The following is an 8,755-nucleotide window of genomic DNA, read 5'->3' as shown; positions in this document are numbered from 1 at the left end:
TCCGGCAAAACCTCCAAATTTCACGGCGAACGGCCGCCGGACGCGCCCGGATCGGACGTCCGAAGTTTGGCGGCGATTTTTCCCCTCCACCGCCGGCCACCGCGAATCGGCACTATTCCGGCCGATAAACAGTACACGCGCCTGACAGCCTTGATCCTCTCCTCAAGTCCGGCCTACCCACCAAAAATCACGACCATCGGACCACCGACGCGCCGGGATCGGAGCGTTTTCCGGCGAGGGGTCGAAAATCTTCAAACGGTGATTTCTCCGCCGTCCGACCTCCGTTTTGCTCACCGTCGGTCCCGTTGGATTGCTCTCCTCACGATCTACAAATCTGAAAAATTTCACAGCAAACGGCCACCGTTGGAAATTACTGTTCCGGCGACGGTTGCCGGTGACGTGGCGGCCGCCGGAAAGTACTGTTCCGGCGAGTACCCTGAAAATTCCGGCCAGCTCCAGTCCGCAGTGTTCGACCTCCTGAACCCAAATCCGACTTCCGTTTCCACCAATTCGCGACGGTTTGGGAGAATTGCGGAGCCGAAACCCGAAAAGCTTCCCGATAAAATTCCGACCCCGTCGGGTACGATCATCGGAAATTAAGACCGGATCTGTGATTAGCATCACTCGAGCTTCGATTCGGTATATAATTCGTAAATTTTAGTTATCGTTTGGTGTTCGCTCCCCGGGTACCCATTTGGGGATTACCCGAATAAAATATTAATATTTGTGGTTTTGGTACTGTGGATGTTTTAGGTGCACGTGCAAGTAGCGGAGTCGATCCTGCGGAGGATCTTGATTGAGATACGTGCACAAGGTGAGTGACCCACCTTCAAATTAATTTTGGGGAATTTAATTGATGAATATATTATGTGTGAATTAAATATTTGGAATTTAATTTCTATGTGCCAAATATTTATTGGATTTATTGTAGAATTATTTATGAATTTATTGGATTTAAGAAAATGCGAATTCTACAAATTTATGCCGTGTGGAATTATTTTATGGTTTTGAGGATTTTGAAATTGGTGTGGTTTTAATGGTAAATTGGGCACGATTTGAATTTCAAATATTTCAAGGAAAATATTTGGTTATGTTGGTGATTTCAATTTTTATAAAATATGCCCATGAAATATTATGAGATTTGATTATGAGATTTTGAGAATTATTTATGCTTGGAAAAAATGTGGATATTTGAATTGATGGATTTGGGAGTTGGTGGATTTGAAAATCATGGGATTTATGGTATTAATTATAAGGAAATTGTGGAGAATTTCCCGGTTCAAGCGGATGGATTATGCCCGCTATGTTTATGAAAAATGTGAAATTTGTTTTATAATTTAAATTGTGGATTTTATGATTTTTAGATGCACCGTGCACGTACTGGTGTTCTGATTATGTGATATGGTATATGTGATATGGTTAGTGTGCACACGGTTGTGATTAGCGCGCAGGTGGGTGTGAGTAGCGCGCGGTTGATATTATGAGGGTGTCCTGTGGATGCCATCGGAGAGGGCGGCCACCCCCCATTGGCCGGGACACCAGGTTAGCAGCGGCGCAGTGGGACGCCACGCGACCGTATGCCGGTTTCTTTCTATAACCTCCTGTCTGGCGGTACCTTGGGACGCTGAGTACTGTTGGCGCCACTGGTATATAGTGGGTGCATCAAATTATTTTCAGAACTGTGTTTTAAAAATAAAATGTTTGGAAACTGAATTAGAATTAAAAATATAATTGTTACCGCTTCTGGTATTTAATTGATGTCTTGGTTTTCGGGAAATATGAATAAAGGGTTTTGTGAAAATGTTTTAAAAGGGGAACCTTTCCAACTGAGAGAATTGTAAGGGTTTTGAGAGACATTATTATTTCCAAATAATTATTATTTATATACCTATTACCGTGGTATGATAGTGTAGAGTAGTAGGGTCGCTCACTGAGATGATTAGCATCTCACACTCTTAAATTCCGTTCCTCTAGGTACCAGGTTGTCGGTGTTCACTCGGAGCGGACTTGATCTTCCTCGCTGTATTTGTTCGCGCAGTACCTTGTTCTTCTTTTACTGCAGTTGTAATATTTCGTTCACTTTTGCTGTATTCTGTATTTTGTAGTACTTCATAAAGCTCTGTATACTGTATGGGACACTTATGTATTTGTATTGCACTGGATTACTGTATTTTTATTTTGGAGTGCTGAAATTTGTGGAACCAGTTCGTCGTACTGTGGGAGGAATAAGGGAACAATTATAGAAGTGTGTTTTCAGTGCAGGAAATTTTGTGGTAAGTCCATCCCTTAGGGGAGGTTCTGCCGGATCTTCCACAGAAGGGTCCGGTAGGGTTTCCCTGGGATCAGGGCTTGTCTAGGGTTCCGGTGGGGAACTTTGGACGGGTCCTGACAGTTGGTATCAGAGAATAGGTTCTTGTAATCCTTAGGGACTGTGCATTGCTGTACAGCCCATCCGTAAATTCCTTCCTTTTGTAATCGTGCTTAAGTGTCCCTGTTTCTAAACTCTTGTTTGTTTCTTCAGTAATCGACTACGATGAGTCGGCGGGACACACGTAGAACTCGGGAACGCTCGGCTGAGAGTTCCGGGAGTCGATCAAGCCTTAGAGATCTGGTCTCTCAGCTAACTAGAGCCTTAGGAGGTTCAAGCTCTAGTAACCGATCCGTGGATCAGGCTCGACGTTTAGGAGCCGTGGAGTTCGACGGAAGCCAAGGTCCAGCTGCAGCCTTGAAGTGGCTATCCAGCATGGAGAAAATCTTGGAAGAGGGGATGCAGTGCCCCGATGAGGATATGGTGAGGATTTCTGGGTTCATGTTAGAGGGAGACGCCCGGAAGTGGTGGCAAATGGAGAAGACCCGCAGAAGGCATACGTGGGACCAGTTCAAGATTGCCTTCTCTACTGAGTTCTGTCCTCCTGCCTACCGTGAGGCGAGAAGGAGAGAGTTCGAGGGACTGCGCCAGGGAAACATGACGGTGACAGAGTACGAGAGGAGGTTCCGGGAGTTGTCAGAGTTCTGCATGCACTTGATTCCCGACGATCACGCGAAGAAGGTGAGGTTCATAGACGGGTTGAACGAGAGCATCGGCTACACCCTTTCTGGGTCAGTACACCCCACCTATCAGTCCACCAGGGATGCAGCGCTCGAGCTAGAGAGACAGGCGGAGATACACAGACCCTCGAGGCGCAGACCGTTCGAAGGTTCGTACAGCGGGGTACCTCGACAGGGGGCATCTAAGAAGAGTCATAGTTCAGGCTCAGACAGTGGTGGGTTCAGCCCTCGAGGCAGATTTCAGAGGAGAGGCGGCTATCGTATGCCCCAACCAGCGCGCCATTCCATCAGCGGCGGCACGAGCTCATATCAGCACTCTGGGTTTAGCCCCAAGCCATTCTGCAGACGTTGCAATAGAGCACACCATGGGATTTGCCAGTTTGAGGGTGTGTGCTTTCAGTGTGGACAGGCGGGACATATTAAGAGAAATTGCCCTTATGGAGAGGCGGGAGTGTTAGGGGCGAGCCCACCATCACATCAAGCCAGTGGATCGCGGGGTCAGAGTTCCCGAGGGAGTTATGCAGTAGGAGGTTCATCGGGATCAGTCCCACAGCCTGTTGGACCGAGCAGGGGTAGAGGATGGAGGCCCCAGCAGACAGGGCAGGGTCGAGTGTTTGCGATGACGCAGCAGGAGGCCCTAGCTACACCGGACGTCGTGGCAGGTACGTTGAATATACTTGGTAATGATGCATTTGTCAGGACCCGTCCAGAATTCCTTCCCCGGAACCCTAGACAGCCCTGATCCCAGGGAAATACCACCGAACCTTCCAACGGAAAATCCGGCAGCACCTCCCCTAAGGGATTTACTTACCACAAATTTACCTGCACTGAAAACACACTTCAAAAATATCCCCTTATTCCTCCCACAAACTACAAATTGGTTCCACAAATTGCAGTACTTAAAAAAAATAAATACAGTAATCCAGTGCAAAATAAATACAACAAGAGTGAAAGAAATATTACAACTGCAATAAAAGAATAACAGGGTACTGCCGAACTAAAACAGCGAGGAAGATCAAGTCCGCTCCGAGTGAACACCGACAACCTGGTACCTAGAGGAACGGAATTTAAGAGTGTGAGATGCTAATCATCTCAGTGAGCGACCCTACTACTATACCATATATTATCACAGTAATAAGTATAAATAATAATTATTTGGAAATAATAATATTTTCTCTCAAAACCCTTACAATTCTCTCAGTTGGAAAGGTTCCCCTTTTAAAACAATTTCACAAAAACCCTTTATCCATATGCCCCGAAAACCAAGACATCAATTAAATACCAGAAGCGGTAACAATTATATTTTTAATTCCAATTCAGTTTCCAAACATTTTATTTTTAAAACACAGTTCTGAAAATCATTTGATGCACCCACTATATACCAGTGGCGCCAACAGTACCCAGCGTCCCAAGGTACCGCCAGACAGGAGGTTATAGAAAGAAACCGGCATACGGTCGCGTGGCGTCCCACTGCGCCGCTGCTAACCTGGTGTCCCGGCCAAAGGGGGGTGGCCACCCTCTCCGATGGCATCCACAGGACACCCTCATAATATCACCTGCGCGCTACTCACACCCACCTGCGCGCTAATCATATCCGTGTGCACAATATCCATATCACATATACCATATCACATAATCAGAACACCAGTACGTGCACGGTGCATCTAAAAATCATAAAATCCACAATTTAAATTATAAAACAAATTTCACATTTTTCATAAACATAGCGGGCATAATCCATCCGCTTGAACCGGGAAATTCTCCACAATTTCCTTATAATCCATACCATAAATTCCATGATTTTCAAATCCACCAACTCCCAAATCCATCAATTCAAATATCCACATTTTTTCCAAGCATAAATAATTTCTCGAAATATCATAATCAAATCCCATAATATTTTATGGGCATATTTCATAAAAATTGAAATCACCAACATAACCAAATATTTTCCTTGAAATATTTGAAAATCAAATCGTGCCCAATTTACCATTAAAACCACACCAATTTCAAAATCCTCAAAACCATAAAATAATTCCACACGGCATAAATTTGTAGAATTCGCATTTTCTTAAATCCAATAAATTCATAAATAATTCTACAATAAATCCAATAAATATTTGGCACATAGAAATTAAATTCCAAATATTTAATTCACACATAATATATTCATCAATTAAATTCCCCAAAATTAATTTGAAGGTGGGTCACTCACCTGGAGCACGCAATTAACTCATGATCCACTACGGGATCAATTCTACGACTCACCGGTGCTCCTAGAACAAAATTCACAGACAGTCAAATAAATTAATATTTTATTCGGGTAAATAATACCCGGTACCCGGGGGGTCAAAACACAACGATAACTAAAATTTACGAATGATATACCGAATCGAAGCTCGAGTGATGCTAATCACAGATCCGGTCTTAATTTCCGATGATCGTACCCGACGGGGTCGGAATTTTATCGGGAAGCTTTTCGGGTTTCGGCTCCGCAATTCTCCCAAACCGTCGCGAATTGGTGGAAACGGAAGTCGGATTTGGATTCAGGAGGTCGAACACTGCGGACTGGAGCTGGCCGGAATTTTCGGGGTACTCGCCGGAACAGTACTTTCCGGCGGGCCGCCACGTCACCGGCAACCGTCGCCGGAACAGTAATTTCCGACGGTGGCCGTTTGCTGTGAAATTTTGCAGATTTGTAGATCGTGAGGAGAGCAATCCAACGGGACCGACGGTGAGCAAAACGGAGGTCGGACGGCGGAGAAATCACCGTTTGAAGATTTTCGACCCCTCGCCGGAAAACGCTCCGATCCCGGCGCGTCGGTGGTCCGATGGCCGTGATTTTTGGTGGGTAGGCCGGACTTGAGGAGAGGATGCTGGGTGTATGGCGCGTGTACTGTAGATCGGCCGGAATAGTGCCGATTCGCGGTGGCCGGCGGTGGAGGGAGAAAAATCGCCGCCAAACTTCGGACGTCCGATCCGGGCGCGTCCGGCGGCCGTTCGCCGTGAAATTTGGAGGTTTTGCCGGAAATGAGGTGGGCAATCTGGCTGGCCGGCGCGTGTACAGTAACTAGGCCGGAAAAACGTGAAAATGACCGGCGGCCGGCGGGTCCTCTTTCTCTCTCCTCTCTCTCTTTCTCTCTCTTCTCTCTCTTTCTCTCTCTTCCCCGAGAGTTTTTCAAAATTAAAACCCTGGGTGACACTGTTCATGCCACGTGGACCACTCAGAAGCTGACACGTGGCATTTCACTGTTCACGACCCAAAAACATTAAAATAATACGGTATCCGGTAAACTTCAAACGTCCATAACTTTTTAACCGGATGTCCGTTTTGAGCGTGCCGCTAGTCTGTGAACTCGTATCGACGAGCACTTCACAACCATGCATGAGTCAAAGCTCAATTCCCCATAAAAAAAAAGTCAACTCCGGCACCCCTTGGACAGTTTGGACCGCAACTTGTTTCGTCCATAACTTTCAAACCGTAGCTCCGTTTTCGACGTGCTACCAGTCTACGAACTCGTGGCATCGTGCACTTCGCCACGGTGCCCTAGTCATCTCGAAATTCCCACCGAGTCAAAAAGTCAACTTTTGACCCCTTTGGTCAACGGTCAACAGTCAACCTCGGTCAACGTGCACGGATTCCGGTGCGATTTGGGACGGGGTGTTACAGCCTTCCCCCCTTACAAAAATTTCGTCCTCGAAATTTCCGCACGTCACTGGAACAAACAAGGGTTCTGATCACGCACCTGCGCTTCGGGCTCCCATGTCGCTTCCTCGACTAAGTAGTTCCTTGCCAACCAATCCATGCCCAACACTACTTCAAGTCCGGATAGATCCAACAGGATCAGGTCTGCTTCCATCACTTGATCTGTGAAATCGTCGGGCGTAGTCCTGGCTCCCTGCTGCGTCATAGCAAACACCCGGCCTTGACTTGTCTGCTGGGGTCTCTTTCCTCTACCTCGACTCGATCCTGCAGACGGCTGGACTGATCCCGAAGAAACTCCTACTGGCTGACTCCCCTGGGAATTCTGTCCTGGAAATATCCCCGTATGCTGTGTCCGTCGACCTGCTTCTAGCACACTGCCGCTACCATAAGGGCAATCCCTCCTTATGTGGCCTGGCTGCCCACACCGAAAGCATAAACCATCCATTTGACACTGCCCAGAATGATTCCCCCTACAAAGTGGACAAATCCGCGGAGAACCAATGCGTGACTGCTGATACGAGCTTGCATCCACACTGATCGAATGGCGAGCTGGCTGGGGCATGCGATAACTATCTCTCCTCTGGAATCTGCCTCGTGGGCTTAACCCATCACTGTCTGAGCCTGAGCTATGGCTCTTCTTAGCTGCCCCCTGTCGAGGTACTCCGCTATACGAACCTTCGAATGATCTGCGCCTCGCGGGTCTGTGTATCTCCTCCTGTCTCTCTAGCTCAAGCGCTGCATCCCTGGCGGACTAATAGGTGGGATGTACTGATCCAGAAAGGGTGTAGCTGATGCTCTCTTTCAATCCGTCTATGAACCTCACCTTCTTCGTGTGATCGTCGGGAATTAGGTGCATGTAGAATTCTGATAGTTCTCGGAATCTCCTCTCGTACTCTGTCACTGTCATGTTCCCCTGTCGTAGTTCTTCGAACTCTCTCCTTCTTGCTTCACGGTAGGCAGGAGGACAAAACTCAGTAGAGAAGGCCATCTTGAACTGATCCCACGTATGCCTTGCACGAACAACTGGGCTAACTTCTCGGGTGAAAAACGTTCTCGCACCGGTAGGAAGTGTGCCGACTTGGTGAGACGATCAATGATTACCCAAATGCCGTCGTACCTTCTAGGTGTGGAAGGAAGCTTGAATACGAAGTCCATGTTGAGTTCTTCCCACTTCCACACAGGAATCGGTAAAGGTTGGAGTAGTCCCGAAGGCTTCTGTCTTTCTGCTTTCACTTGTTGACAAATCAAACACTTTGATACGAAGTCTGCCACTTCTCTCTTCATACCAATCCACCAATAATACTTAACAAGCGTCCGATACATCTTGGTACTCCCAGGATGCATCGCATACATCGAGCTGTGCGCCTCCTCTAAAATCTCCTTCTTGAGTCCTGGGATATACGGAACGCAAAGTCGTCCTTTATACACGAGGGCTCCATCCCTCCTTATGGAAAATTCCGGATCAAGACCTTCTTGTACCTTGCCCTTAATTGTCCTCAACTTAGGATCTTCCATTTGGGTCTCTACTATACGATCCACCAACACCGGTCGTACCTGGAAGCTAGCCATGAGAACTCCTGAAGGATGCATATGCATTAACACCCCCATCTTCTTCAACTCCACCATGAGAGGTAGTTGGATGACTTGGATGTGAGCAAGGGATCCAGTAGCCTTCCTACTCAAAGCATCTGCCACTACATTCGCCTAATAGTGACTTTAACTTCCCTCTTGTGCAACTTTCCTTCTCATGCCCACTAATTAAGGATAGTCAAATTGGTCCACGAGAACACGATCTAAGAGTCTTGGTCATAGTCGAACGCTAACCATAAGGTGCTTCTAAAGCATGCATCCTTAAACCAACAACCAACTCTCGTGACTCGATCAGCACTTTAAAAGGTTAGATTAGAACTTAAGTCTAATTTCCTCAATTACTGGTATCACCAAGTTAAGGTTGAGATTAATTCACTTGTCTTCGATTACCCTCCTAGTACTTACAATTAT

Source organism: Ziziphus jujuba, chromosome 4 (assembly GCF_031755915.1).
Source record: "Ziziphus jujuba cultivar Dongzao chromosome 4, ASM3175591v1".
Lineage (NCBI taxonomy): Eukaryota > Viridiplantae > Streptophyta > Magnoliopsida > Rosales > Rhamnaceae > Ziziphus > Ziziphus jujuba.
This window is presented reverse-complemented; position numbering follows the sequence as displayed.